The sequence below is a fragment of the Puma concolor genome, chromosome B3 (genome assembly GCF_028749965.1).
Source record: "Puma concolor isolate L17-30 chromosome B3, mPumCon1.1.hap2, whole genome shotgun sequence".
Classification (NCBI taxonomy): Eukaryota; Metazoa; Chordata; class Mammalia; order Carnivora; family Felidae; genus Puma; species Puma concolor.
The window spans coordinates 68,169,370-68,184,509 of NC_141672.1; the positions used below are offsets into that span (position 1 = coordinate 68,169,370).

A 15,140-nucleotide genomic window follows, 5' to 3' on the forward strand; every position below is an offset into this window, starting at 1 on the left:
CCTCATTTCTGCCTGTCAACAAGAAACTGGTGCCGAATAGCAGCTGCCTACTTAAGTTGGGGCAAGTCGTGTCTGGTTCTCTGTGTCCCCAGCAGTTCCTAGCAGGAAGGACTAAGGCTAGGTGTTGTTACACTTTTTGCTGCGGTAGCTATGTTTCTGTACCAGGTTCATTCCTGTTCTAATTGCCCTCTGCTCACCTTATTAGTGAGAAAGGATTCGTATCCTAGAGCTATAGGGATAGCTGAACACCTGACACTGGACAGCTGAGATGAATAACAGTTTATTAATCACATGTACTCATAGCCCAGGGCGACATGAGTGTTACACTCAGGAACAGGGTGAACAAGCGAGGCTTCAGGCGGCAGGCTTTACAGTACCAAAAGGATGAGGTGACCCCTGGTTCTCACATAAAGATGTGGCTGTCTTGTTTGAATCATTTTACATGCTGGCAGGAAATTTTTTCCTCAGGGATAAGCAGGAAGTGTAACCTGGTCACTGTGATAAGGAGGGTTGTTTGGCTAGGGGACCTTATTCATGGTAACAGTGAGGAGGGAGCTGTGGTTCAGCCATGTGAGGCCCTCCTGATATCAGCAGCTTTCTGGCAAGGCAGCTCATAATATTGGGAGTTACACCAAAACACCATGCTTCACTTTTACTCGACTTGCCGAGCCCATGGAGACGTTTGCCCTGTGCCTCCGGGGAGGAATCTTTCTAACTCTGAAGGTCTGTGAAATTGCTATACGTTGATTATACAATTTTCTTCTCTGAAAACTAAACAGAAATGCAATGAAGAAAAGCCAAGGAAACTTTAGTTTTTAAATGTGCTTCTGCCCAGAGTTGGTAGCCTCTGGTATGTTTTAGGGATTTTTCTATACAGAAGATGGTATTGAAGTTGATATTAAAAAACTCCATGACAGAATTGGTAGTGAAATAGGTTGCCAAAGGAACAATTCTTCATTCAGTCAATATTTTTCCTTTGTTAAAAAATGTTGATTTAGCACATACTGCAGAAACGTTCTACATTAAAAGAAATTGAGGAAAAAAAAGAAACTGAGGGACATGGTAACTAAGTGCAACCACTGACCCCAGACTGGGTCCCATACTAGAGAAAACCTTCACTGGAAGGAGAAAAGTCGCTATAAAGGGTTATTAGGTCAGCTAACAAAACTGAATTATGGATGGTACATTGCATCAATGTAAATTTATGATGTTGATCATTATATTGTGGTTACAGAAGAGAATATTCCTGTTCCTAGCTAATACATACCAAAGTACTTATGGATAAAGTATCATGATGTATATAACTTACTCTCAAATGCCTCAGAAAAATTATGGATATATGGGGAGAGAGAACATGCCCAAATAACAAAAGAAATGAGGGAAAAGGTCAAAAATAGGTAAATCTGGATAAAAGGTAAATGGGTATTCTTTTTTTTTTGTTATAAATGTTCTAGTTTATTTTTATTTATTTTAAATTTATTTATTTTTAAATTACATCCAAGTTAGTTAGCATATAATGCAACAATGATTTCAGGAGATTACTTAATGCCCCTTACCAATTTAGCCCATCCCCCTCCCACAACACCTGTTTGTTGTCTATATTTAAGAGTCTCTTCTGTTTTGTCCCCCTCCCTGTTTTTATATTATTTTTGCTTCCCTTCTCTTAGGTTCATCTATTTTGTATCTTAAAGTCCTCATATGAGTGAAGTCATATGACATTTATCTTTCTCTGACTATTTTGCTTAGCATAATACCTCTAGTTCCATCTACATAGTTGCAAATGGCAAGATTTCATTCTTTTTGATTGCAGAGTAATACTCCACTGTATGTATATACCCCATCTTCTTTATCCATTTATCCATCGATGGACATTTGGGCTCTTTCCATACTTTGTCAATTGTTTATAGTGCTACTATAAACATTGGGGTGCATGTGCCCCTTAGAAACAGCACACCTGTATCCCTTGGATAAATACCTAGTAGTGCAATTACTACTGGTAGTGGGTTGTAGGGTAGTTTTATTTTTAATTTTTTGAGGAACCTCCCTACTATTTTCCAGAATGGCTGCACCAGTTTGCATTCCCACCAGCCATGCAAAAGAGATCCTCTTTATCCGCATCCTTGCCAACATCTGTTGTTGCCTGAGTTGTTAATGTTAGCCATTCTGATGGGTGTGAGGTGGTATCTCATTGTGGTTTTGATTTGTATTTCCCTGATGATGAGTGATGTTGAGCATTTTTTCATGTGTCTGTTGACCATCTGGATGTCTTCTTTGGAGAAGTGTCTATTCATGTCTTTTGCCCATTTCTTCACTGGATTATTTGTTCTTTTGGGGGTGTTGGGTTTGATAAGTTCTTTATACATTTTGGATACTAATCCTTAATCTGATATGTCATTTGCAAATATCTTCTCCCATTCCGTTGGGTGCCTTTTAGTTTTGCTGATTGTTTCCTTTACTCTGCAGAAGCTATTTATTTTGATGAGGTCCCAGTAGTTCATTTTTGCTTTTGTTTCTCTTGCTCTGGAGACTTGTTGAGTAAAAAGTTGCTGTGGCTGAGGTCAGAGAGGTTTTTGCCTGCTTTCTCCTTGAGAATTTTGATGGCTTCCTGTCTTACATTTAGGTCTTTCATCCATTCTGAGTTTATTTTTGTGTATGGTGTAAGAAAGTGATCCAGGTTCATTTTTCTGCATGTCGTTTTTCAGTTTTCCCAGCACCATTTGCTGAAGAGACTGTCTTTATTCCATTGGATATTCTTTCCTGCTTTGTCAAAGATTAGTTGACCATACATTGATGGGTCCATTTCTGGGTGTCTATTCTGTTCCATTGATCTGAGTGCCTGTTTTTGTGCCAGTACCATATTGTCTTGATGATTACAGCTTTGTAATACATCTTGAAGTCTGGGGTTGTGATACCTTCAGCTTTGGTTTTCTTTTTCAGGATTTTTTGGCTATTTGGGGTCTTTTGTGGTTCCATACAGGTTTGAGGATTGTTTGTTCTAGCTCTGTGAAGAATGCTGGTGTTATTTTGATAGGGATTGCAAATGGGTATTCTTTGTACTATTTTCTTTTTATAATTGTTAAAAATTTTAAGTGGTTCCAAATAAAATCTTTTTTATAAAGTTTATTTATTTTGTGTGTGTGTGTGAGAGAGAGAGAGAGAGAAAGCAAGAGCAGGGGAGGGGCAGAGAGAGAGAGGGAGAGAGAGAGAGAATACCATCAGCACAGAGCCCAACACAGGGCTTGAATCCACAAACCATAAGATCATGACCTAAGCCAAAGGTGGATGCTTACTTAACCGACTGAGCCACCCAGGTGCCCCAAAATAGAAAACTTTCTAAATGAAAAGCAAAAATACTGTCTTAAGTCTGCATCTCTCTAATGACAAATGTCCTTGGTGGGTTATCTCTAGTGACCTTCATGTTGACTTTGAAGTTAGGAAGGTGGGTCCTGGGGTCTTAGCTGTGGACTCAGGCCTGGTGCCAAGGGTATGTGCATGTCTGTGGGAGGACAAGTGTGTGTGCTATGTCATCATCAAGCAAGTGATAGGACATGATTTAAAGCCAAAATAGAAACAATTTGAGCATTCTTAGAAGTTGTGCAGAGTTATATGTGTCTTTCTTCTCTTATTTCTGTTGGCATAAACCAGAGTTTTCTTAAGTGTATCCTGTGGAATGCCAGTTTCCCTAGATGCTCTTAAAAAAAGCGGAAAGTTAGGGGCACCTGGGTGACTCAACTGGTTGAGTGTCCGACTTCGGCTCAGGTTATGATCTCACTCTTCATGGGTTTGAGCCCCATATCGGGCTCTGTGCTGACAGCGCAGAGCCTGCTTTGGATTCTGTCTCGTTCTCTCTCTGTGCCTCCTCTGGTGTCTGATTTCAGATTGCTTAGTTTTCTCTTATTCAAGTGTGAACCCCCACCTCTTTTTTGTATGTCTATAGTATCTTTTTTTTTTTTTACAATAGATTATTTCATATATTTTATAGTTTTGAATGGCTGTGAACTTATTTTCAGAAGATCTTATCTTGTAAAGGAATCTAGCTCATGGCCTTTTTTTCCCCCCTTTTAAACTTCTGCTTCTATACAAGCTGTCTCTCTCTCTCTCTCAAAAAAAATAAATAAAAGTTAAAAAAATTAAAATAAATAAGGGGGAAATTCTATGATCAAAAGCATCTGGGAAATGGCTTTTTTTTTTGATAGGTGAACTAAATTATTTTTTTCCTAGTGTATGTTTTAACATTAGTATTAGGATTCTGTGGGGCCACTTTGAGAAGTCATGGTTCCAGCAGAAAACAGAGAAGTAGTTTGAGGAGATTTTAATAAAGAAATGATTTACAAAGTGTGGGTAGAATTTAGAGAAATCACATGATTTATTGTGCTACCCTGGGGCTGGCCAACAGGGGGATACCACCACTGATTCTACTGGAGCAGGGGAGGAAGCAATTTGCAGCATTTGTACAGGGAGAGCCACAGTAGGAAGGACCTCCCGATAGGAGCTGTGGCCTCTGGGATGAGCTGCAAAAGTAGCCAGTCCATTGTGACACCTTCTTTGCTTTGATCCCCTGCTGATGCTTTTCTTTGTCTAAACCCAGTAGGAAACCAGAGGGTTAGGGAGCCAGTTAACTGTGTGGACAGTCAGCCTGTTGAGGTACAGAAAAGTGTAGAGTGTATAGACCTGGAGGGGCAAGCAGATGATATCCACCATATAAATAATTAAGAACTGATTATGTTGGAAGAGTAAACCAGCTTTTTTTAAAAAAATGTCTATTTAGTTTTGAGAGAGAGAGAGACAGAACGTGAGTGGGGTAGGGACAGAGATAGAGGGAGACACAGAATCGGAAGCAGGCTCCAGGCTCTGAGCTGTCAGCACAGTGCCTGACATGGGGCTCAAACTCATGAACTGTGAGATCATGACCTGAGGCAAAGTCCAACGCTTAACCGACTGAGCCACTTAGGTGCCCCAAGCAACTTTTTTTCCTAATAACTTTTTTTTTTTTTTAAATTTTTTTTTCAACGTTTATTTATTTTTGGGACAGAGAGAGACAGAGCATGAACGGGGGAGGGGCAGAGAGAGAGGGAGACACAGAATCGGAAACAGGCTCCAGGCTCTGAGCCATCAGCCCAGAGCCTGACGTGGGGCTCGAACTCACGGACCGCGAGATCGTGACCTGGCTGAAGTCGGACGCTTAACCGACTGCGCCACCCAGGCGCCCCTTTCCTAATAACTTTTAAACTGTCACTGGAAGACAGTATGTGAATTGCCTATGAATAAATAGTACTCCAGGCATGTTTTCCTCAATGTTTCTTTTTTCTTTTTCTATTTTCATTTTTATTTGAGAGAGAGAGAGAGAGTGTGTGTGTGTATGTGTGTGCGCGCGTGCCCAAGAGGGGAGGGGGCTTAGGGAGAGAGAGAGAATCTCAAGCAGGCTCCACATCCAGCACAGAGCCTGATGTGGGGCTTGATCATATGACCCTGGGATCATGACCTGAGCAGAAATTAAGAGTTGGACACTCACCTGACTGAGCCACCCAGGCAGTGTTCCTTTTTCTTTTCATACTTTGGAGAACAGAGAATGAGAAAAGACCTAACTTCCACAACCTGATAATTGTGGTACAAACTTGGGGTACCACTGACTCTCAGTAATAGGAAATAGAGGGTTTTTATTGTTGTTAAATCAGAGCAAATTTCAGCCCCAAGTATTTTTACTACTTGTAATTGCCACATGTTCAAAAAGCACAGGAAAGCTAAAACAGTAAGGGACCTTAAATTTGAATGGTAGTAATGAGAGCACTGGTTGCCTCCCAAATTCATTCTTTCCTTATTCCATATGACATTATAGACAGCTATCTGATGAATAGAAGTGATTGCCACCTCTGGACTGTAGCTTTTTTGAAGAATAGCAATTCTTCCTCCATTCTCTTTTCTACTCGCTGAATGCAGATGAAACAAGACCACAGGGAAGCCGCAGAAGGGAAGGAACTTGATTCCTGAATCAGTGCATAGAGAAAAGCTGCCCGCTGACCTGAACACCTGTTTTGAACAATTATATAAACAAGAAATAAACTTCTGTTGTATTCAGGCCACTATGTGTTTGCATCTGATTCAGTAGTTTACTTAGCCTACCCAAACTAATACAGATGCCATTTTATATTTTAATCTCAACCACTGTAATTTTAAAAATATATTTAAAGCCCTTATGTGGTAATCAGGGTAAGTACCTATTTTATAGGTAAAATGGTAGAGCATAGGGAGAGTCATTAATTCTTTCAACAAATACTTATTGACTACTAGGAAAATTTGTTGCAAACTACTTATGAAATCATTATTCTGGGAAGGCATTCATTCATTCATTCATCCATTTATTCATTTTATAAATATTTACTTAGGATTTTCAATGTGTCCTCCAGGGACTCACAGTATAGTATAAAAGACAGATACTGAGGCACCTGGGTGGCTCAGTCGGTTAAACGTCCAACTTGGGCTCAGGTCATGATCTCGCGGTTCATGGGTTCAAGTCCTGTGTCTGTGCTGATAACTCTGAGCCTGGAGCCTGCTTCTGATTCTGTGTCTCCCTCTCTCTCTGCCCCTCCCCTGCTCACACTCTGTCTCTCTCTCTTTCTCAAAAATAAATAAACATTAAAAAAATTAAAATATACTAAATTGTGTTTTTATTATTCATTTATTTAATGTTTTATTTATTTTTGAGGGAGAGAGAGAGAGGTTGACCTTTGTTTTTATTTTTTTTAACCTTTATTAATTTTTATGAGAGAGAGACAGAGCATGACTGGAGGAGGGGCAGAGAAGAGTGAGGGAGACACAGAATCTGAAGCAGGCTCCAAGCTCTGAGCTGTCAGCACAGAGCCTGATGCAGGGCTTGAATTCAAGAACCATGAGATTGTGACCTGAGCCAAAGTCAGACGCTTAACCAACTGAGCCACCCAGGTGCCCTAACAGATACTAAGTTTTAAAGGTTTATGACATAAATTGCTACAATGTTTAGCACTCATAAGAATATCATAGTATTATGAAGGCATATAATAGGGGAATTTGACCTAGTCAGTTAAGTAAGAGAAGACATTCCTGCAGAAGTGATGGGTAAACTAAGATATGAAAGAAGTTTATGTATTTAGGCTGGTGAGAAAGAGGAAGGAATTTCCCTAATGAGAAGAACAAGACATATAAAGGTGCTGAGTTGGAGAGAAGGAGGCCTCGTGAATATGGGCCACTGTGACTGGAGCTGAGATAGTGAGGGGCAGCAGTGGTTTAGGACTGAAATGTGAGGAGCTCTACATTTAAATTCACAGTCAAGGAGGCTAAGGCTCTAGGGGAGGCAGAAAAAGTGGGCCCAGAAGTGTTAGTCAACTCAGGCTGTCATAACAAAATGCCACAGACTCAGTAGTTTAAATGACAGACGTTTACTTCTCACAGTCCTGGAGGCTGGGGAGTCTAAGATCAAGGTGCCAATGGATTCGATTCCTGGTGAGGGCCTCTTCCTGACTTGCAGATGGCCACTTTCTTGCTATATGTGCACATGGCAGAGACAGGCAGCTCTGGTGTCTTCCTCTTCTCGTAAGGCACAAATCCCATTATGGGAGCTCATCTCTGGCCATCCACACTAGACGGTCTCCCAGCCCACCCATGCGAGCACCAGCATTTGTCCAGCTCTCAGCTCCCAGTGACTGTTCTTTTCCCAGTCATTGCTCCTCCATTGGTGTTTCAGTCTAGCCTCAGGAAGTCGCATCCTGAGCATGAACAACTTGTTATGTGGCCCAGAACTCAAGGGATCCTATTTAAGTTTCTCAGCTTCTCTATTCAGCCATTTTTTCTCTGAGACCCTGCCACGTGGGTTTCAGGAGACTCAGTGACTTTGAATTCTACCATCTCGTTTCTCAGTTTGTCAAAACTTCTCTGGGCATTTACCACTGATTACATGTATTAACATTTTTTGGTACCAATTTTGTCAAATGTAATATGGTTGTTGAATTAGATTGGATAATCACTAAAGTTCTTTACAGAAATTCAGTGATTGCCTCTGGAATGATCAGTTTTGAGAAGGTTTCATGACAAATATTCAAAGACCAGATTTACATCTTAAGTCTAGAAATTCTATTTTTGAAATTTTATACAGCTAACCAACACAGATGGGGAAGAATAGGCAGTTCTGAGTAGTGGAATATTCTGGTTAATAGCTTATTATCAAACATGCCACACACAAATGGAAAATCTCAAGTCTTCAAAATCTATAACATATTCAAAATGCTATATTGAACACAGTTTTTCTTAGGTGACTCAGAAGGTGTTTCTGGATTGTAGTTCCTCACATGAACCGTTATGAACATGAATTATCATTGTGCTTTGAATTTATAGAGGTAGCAGGTGGTAGAAATTTCTAGTTGCCAGAATCTTGGTTAAGCTGCTTTTTATGTTCCCTCTTTTCAATAGTTTAAAGATGCCCATCAATCTTGAAGAATAACTACTGGTGAAAATCAACCTCTTGCAGGGTCTTCATCTAAATTATCAATTATCACTTTCTTTTTAAAACTTAAGGTGTGAGTCTCAGAGGAAAAGACTATCTTTTCTCTTTATTTCTTTATTTTCTACTATGCTATCAAATGTTTAAAGCTCATTTATGATTCTCAAGCTGTCAAATTCAGGAGGCCCCAATACAACATGAAAAGCAAAATTATTGTTTTAAAAAATGCTTCTGAGGGGCCCCTGGGTGGCTCAGTCTGTTGTGTGTCCTACTTCGGCTCAGGTCATGATCTCACAGATCGCAGTTTGAGCCTCTGGTCAGGCTCTGTGCTGACAGCTCAGAGCCTGGAGCCTGCTTTGGATTCCTTGTCTCCCTCTCTCTCTGCCACTCCCCCACTCACAGTCTGTCTCTCAAAAAATGAATAAACATTTAAAAAAAATTTTTTTTTTAATTTTTTTTTTCAACGTTTATTTATTTTTGGGATGGAGAGAGACAGAGCATGAACGGGTGAGGGGCAGAGAGAGAGGGAGACACAGAAACAGGCTCCAGGCTCTGAGCCATCAGCCCAGAGCCTGACGCGGGGCTCGAACTCCCGGACCGCGAGATCGTGACCTGGCTGAAGTCGGACGCTTAACCGACTGCGCCACCCAGGCGCCCCTAAAAAAATTTTTTTTTAAGTGCTTCTGAGAGGGGTGCCTGGGTGGCTTAGACGGTTAAGCATCCAGCTTTAGCTTAGGTCATGATCTCATGGTTCATGGGTTCGAGCCCTGTGTGAAACTCTGTGCTGACAGTTCAGAGCCTGGAGCCTGCTTCAGATTCTGTGCCTCCCTCTCTCTCTGCCCCTCCCCGGCTCATGCTCTCTGTCTCTGTCTCTCTCTCTCTCTCAAAAATAAATAATAAACATGAAAAAAATTTAAAAATGGCTTCTGAGAATAGAAGAAACATAGTTTTCCAAGGGAGTATTTTCTCATTATAACTTCTTGGAGCTATTCTCCGTGTATAGAATTTAAATACTGATTGTTTAGAAAATGTAAGCAAAGCTTCCTGGGAGGAGTTTATCCAAAAAGGGCAGATACTTTAACTCATTTTGTAGTTTTCCTGGGTGAGGAAAATTCTATCAAAATGTTTCTTATGAATCTGAGAAAATTCCTTGAATCAGTGGGTTCCATTCAGAATTTGGCATGAGTCAATGACAGGGACAGAGGCATTTCACTTTGGCATCTGAGTAATTTTAGCAGAATGCCATCCATACTCGAAGACTGCAGCTCATCTATTGGTTGCTACTGTCTAATATCAACACAGCAGCCAGAATGGCAGTAATAAAATGTAAGCAAGATTGTCCTGTTCCTCTGCCCAGAACCATCCACTTGCTTTCCCTCTCATTCAGAGTAAAAGCCAAAGTATACAGTGACCTGCCCTCTCATTCTGTTCTTTCCATTCACTGCTTTATGGCCGCTCATTTTGTTGCTAGTAGTCTCTTGAACCCTGCAGGCCAACTATCTGTTTCCCTTTGGTTCCTCTTTCTGGAGCACTCTTACCAATTTGCACCAACTTCAGGTCTTTACTCTGTGTTACCTTTTCAGTAATTCCTTATCTGATTGCCCTATTTAAAAGCAGACTTTTCATTTAAAAATTTTTAATGGAGATCTTTTCTGAGATAAGTATATATTCACATGCAATTGTATGAAGTAAAGCGATGAGATCCCATAGACCTTTCCTTCCCAGTTTTTCCCAAAAGTAACATTTTGCATAACTATAATATACAACCAGCACAACGTCAATATTGACACTGATACAATCTTACTGATCTTGTTTGCCTTTTCCATTTCAATTTTTGAAGTATAATTTATTTCTTCTATGGCATTTCTTTTTTTTTAATGTTTTATTTTTTATTTTTGAGACAGAGAGACAGAGCATGAGCAGGGGAGGGGCAGAGAGAGAGGGAGACACGAAGCAGAAGCAGGCTCCAGGCTCTGAGCTGTCAGCACAGAGCCCGACGCGGGGCTCGAACTCATGAACCACGAGATCATGACCTGAGCTGAAGTCAGATTCTTAACCGACTGAGCCACCCAGGCGCCCCATAATTGGCTTTATTTTTAACTTAAGGTTTTGGTGGAATTCACCAGCGAAGCCATCTGGATCTGCAGTTTTCTTTGAGGGAATGTTTTTAACTACTTTAATAGAAAGATAGCTATTCAGGTTATCTATTTCTTCTTGAGTGGGCATTGGTAGTTTGTTTTTTTTTTTTCAAGGAAATTTCATTTCATCTGAGTTGTCAAATTTATAGGCATAAAGTGGTTCATAATACTCCTTTATAATTCTTTTGATATCTGTAGAATCTGTGGTAATGTCACTTCTCTTTTTTTAAAAAAATTAAAAAAATTTTTTTTAACGTTTATTTATTTTTGAGACAGAGAAAGACAGAGCATGAACAGGGGAGGGGCAGAGAGAGAGGGAGACAGGCTCCAGGCTCTGAGCGGTCAGCACAGAGCCCGACGCTGGGCTCGAACTCACGGACCGTGAGATCATGACCTGAGCTGAAGTCGGATGCTCAACCGACTAAGCCACCCAGGCTCCCCATCTTCTATGGCATTTCTTACCATCCAATATGTTTTCTATTTTACTTATTCTGTTTATTGTCTTATTCTACTTCACTAGAACGAATGCTCCAGGAGGGTGTAATTTTTGTCTGTTTCGTTCACACTGCTATTTCAGAACGGGGTGTGTACTTACACGTTTTTGTTGGCTTAATAAATGAATAGTGGAGTCTCTCATACCAGACTCTGCATAAGGGATGGATCCAGTGCAGAAGACACCTGGACCTGTCTTTGATTAAATGCAGTGACACCATATTTAATAGGAATAAGCGAGAGGAGTGCTATTGGCAGCAGCAGAATGTAACATCTGTAGTCCAGAAAGAGCCAAAGAAGCCTTTGCTTTTCTGCCCTAGAAGGCCCCTTTCTATATCTTAAGCTGACAAAGGTTAGTTAGGCTGGTGGCACATCTGGAAGTCCATTGTTATATTTATTAATTAGCATTAGAGCCTAGAGACACTAAACAAATCAGATCTAAATGGTTAAGATGATCTATCATTAGAAGAATGAACTAATGACACTGCTCAGTCAGGGCTGTCCTTATTTTATTTTTTTTTAATTTTTAAAAAAAAATTTTTTTTAACGTTTATTTATTTTTGAGACAGAGAGAGACAGAGCATGAATGGGGGAGGGTCAGAGAGACAGGGAGACACAGAATCTGAAACAGGCTCCAGGCTCTGAGCTGTCAGCACAGAGCCCGACGCGGGGCTCAAACTCATGGACCGCGAGATCATGACCTGAGCCGAAGTCGGACGCCCAACCGACTGTGCCACCCAGGCGCCCCTGTCCTTATTTTAAATTCCTAGGTCTTCCAGTTGTCCACTGGTGTCCATCCAGGATCTGACCATCAATTCTTTCTTTTTTTAAATGTTTATTTATTTTTGAGAGAGAGTGTGTGTCCACACACAAGTTGGGGAGGGTCAGAGAGAGGGAGAAAGGATCTGAAGCAGGCTCTGAACTGACAGCACAGAACCCGATGAGTGACTCAAATTCAGGAACTGTGAGATCATTACCTGAGGGAAAGTCGGATGCTTAACCAACTGAGCCACCCAGGCGCCCCCTGACCATCAATTCTTAGAGACTATTGGTGAAAAGGATACTGATGAAACCACTTTTCCCAAAGACCTATTTGGATTAAAACAGTGCAGAGAGCAATGTTTGACTTTACCTTTCAGAATGTTAAGGAATCAAATAGAAAAACAGATGCTCTAGATCAAATTTTGACCATAAGATAAAATTTGTTGGTAATTGACAAGTAATGAGAAACTTGAGGAAGACAGGTACCGTGTACAATGTGTTTGGAGCATAGTTTAACTGTATTTGTCAATTAATGTATGTATTCTTTGAGTCAGCTTTTACATTTGTAGGAATTTAACAGATATTACTTGCACATTTGCTGTAACAGAGATGTTGGCCTTAAGTTTCTTTCTTGATAACTGTAAATATAAGATTGATTTGTCACTGACAAATAGTTTGTTAAGAAGAAATGTTTATATCAATTTTTTCTTATATCAGTGACTCCAGAATTCTGTAATCTGTCAGAAGCTTTGTTTAGAAAGTTCTAATATATCCTATGCCTACAAAGGTTAAAATCATAATTAATCAAAATGACATTTTCTTATGACATCTGAATTATTAAGGATGATATTTGTTTGCTTTATCTATAATAGAAGAACTGAATATAATTCCCTGAGACTTTCAAAATGTATATGTATAAAAGAGAGAATATAAAATTATTTATGTGCTATGGGTATTTATATGCTGTGTGAAATACATACATATGAGGTTTAGGATATTTATTGCAGCACGTTTGTAGGAAGGTAATATAAATAGGGGCACCTGGGTGGCTTAGTTGCTTAAGCATCCAATTCTTGATCTCAGCTCATGTCTTTCTTTCTTTCTTTCTTTCTTTCTTTCTTTCTTTCTTTCTTTCTTTCTTTCTTAAGTTTATTTATTTATTTTGAGAGAGAGAGAGAGATAGCAAGAGCGTGAACTGGGGAGGTTTAGAGGGAGTGAGAGAGAGGATCCCAAATAGGCTCTGTGCCATTAGTGCAGAGTCCAACATGGGGCTCAAACTCTTGAACTGTGAGATCAGGACCTGAGCTGAAACCAAGAGTCAGATGCTTAACCAACTGAGCCACCCAGGCACCCCTGCCCTCGGGTCTTGATCTCAGGGTCGTAAGTTCAAACCCTGTGTTGGGCTTTGCACTGGGTGTGAAACTTACTTCAAATACATAAGTAAATAAAAATAATAAATATCTCACATGAACATCAATATGGGGCTGGTAAAAAAAATTAGGATTCATCCATACAATGGAAAAGTATACAAATTATACATCTGTGAACAAAAAAACCGAGATGTTATTTGTGCTGAAATGAAACAATTTCCAAGGTATGTTGCTAAGTAAAAAGCAACTTGTATTACAGTGTATATGATCTAATCTAATTTGGGTTAAAATGTGATATACACTCACGTACGCAAATATAAATGTGCTTGAAAATGCATAGAGTATTTCCAAAGGATACACAAAACACATAATAATGTTTGCCTTTGGAAGAAGAGGGGGTGACTTCTTATTTTAATATTCTTTAGTATATCATGTGTGTCTCTCTCTCTCTTTTTTAATTTAGAAGAAAAAAAAAAAGATACAGTTTCACTTTGGCTAAGGATAGCCAGAGAGGAAGAATTCCATAGGAACCTTGGCATGTAGGAATACAGATTTGGAAAAGTTCATAAAATAGATGAGCATGATTCTGTGACATGAGTCTCTTCAAGGAAAATGTGGTTTAAACAGGATAGGACTCTTTATACAACATGTAAAGTCATAACATGTGACTTTTGAGTCACAAATGATCCAGTTAAAAAAAGAAGGAAAAGGGGAAGGTAGTATTTCTAGAAAGTGCTCTGATAAATTCAGATTTTAAAGGGGTAAGAATAAAAAAGGAAAAGAAGGGCATATGCCAAGAGAAATGGTTAGGGAGTGGCACAGAAGTGCATAAATGGTGTCAGGAAGATTTGTACTTGCTGAGTCAGGAGATAACAAATAGCTACTATGGATTCGCCACATTGGCCAAACTTTACATGGATCATGTCACTTGGTCTTTATGAAAACCCCATGAATTATTATCATAATTATGATTTGGTACTTAATTGTGAATATTATCACAATTATTATCATCTCATGTAATGACAGTAAAGTACAATACAGAGACCCCAAGATAATGCAACCTAGAAAGAAAAGACTGGCCATGCTCTTATTTTTTCTGTTATTCTTCCTTTTGTAGCCAAAAATATGCCAACAGATAGGAGCCATGGCCCTATTCTAGCCAAGAAAAATATAATGGAGTTAAAGAAAAGGTTCTATATTACAATTTTCTTAGATCACAAAGTATAAGATATTTTTGTTGTTGTCACTGAACCCCATGAGAGCAACATGCAATAACTCTTGTGGTCTTGGGCTGTTAGTTGTAACAGTATACAAATTATGAGGAAGATGGTAGACTTACTGAATTTAGCAACTGGTTACCACATTGGAGCAGTATTTAGAAACACCAAACTTTTAAAAATTAAAAGATGACCTAACAATAAATAAAAATCTGGAAAGAAAGTATGCTAGACATTTCCCCATTGCAACTACTGATGCAAGTTTTGTTTCATGTTATTTCCAAGTAATATTTCATAGCAGATACATTTTACTGCAATCCATGTGTATAAATTATTTTGAATTTTTCCCCCATGTACCATACATAATCATCTTAATTATCATTTTTAGAGGCTGAATAGTTTTCTGTCATGTTGATACACCATAACTTACTAAACCAAATTGTTGGGTACTTAACCTGCTTGTGTTTTCTTTCCTTTATAGGAAAATGTCATTTTGATCAATTGAGATTCTAACTATTCCGTGTAGGATGTATTATGGCTGTCTAAACATAGCTCCTGGCTGGTTATAGAATTTTTCAGAGCCAAAGGGATAAAAAAGAATGATAGAACATTTCTATATTTCATTAGTCAATGATTTTTCTGTCAGTGACTTATACCATGCCTAGGCAAAGAAACCTGAGGTCAATGACAA

The 15,140-nt window shown here is 39.3% G+C and overlaps 1 long non-coding RNA gene across 1 annotated transcript in view; it reads left to right on the forward strand.

The window, feature by feature from the left end:
* The first annotated feature begins 309 nt into the window (after positions 1–309).
* LOC147580035 (uncharacterized) overlaps positions 310–15,140 on the forward strand; it is a 101,894-nt gene continuing 87,063 nt past the window's right edge. Inside the window, exon 1 of the long non-coding RNA XR_015252452.1 lies at positions 310–723. This is a non-coding gene — a long non-coding RNA (uncharacterized LOC147580035). The remainder of the gene's footprint in view (positions 724–15,140) is intronic.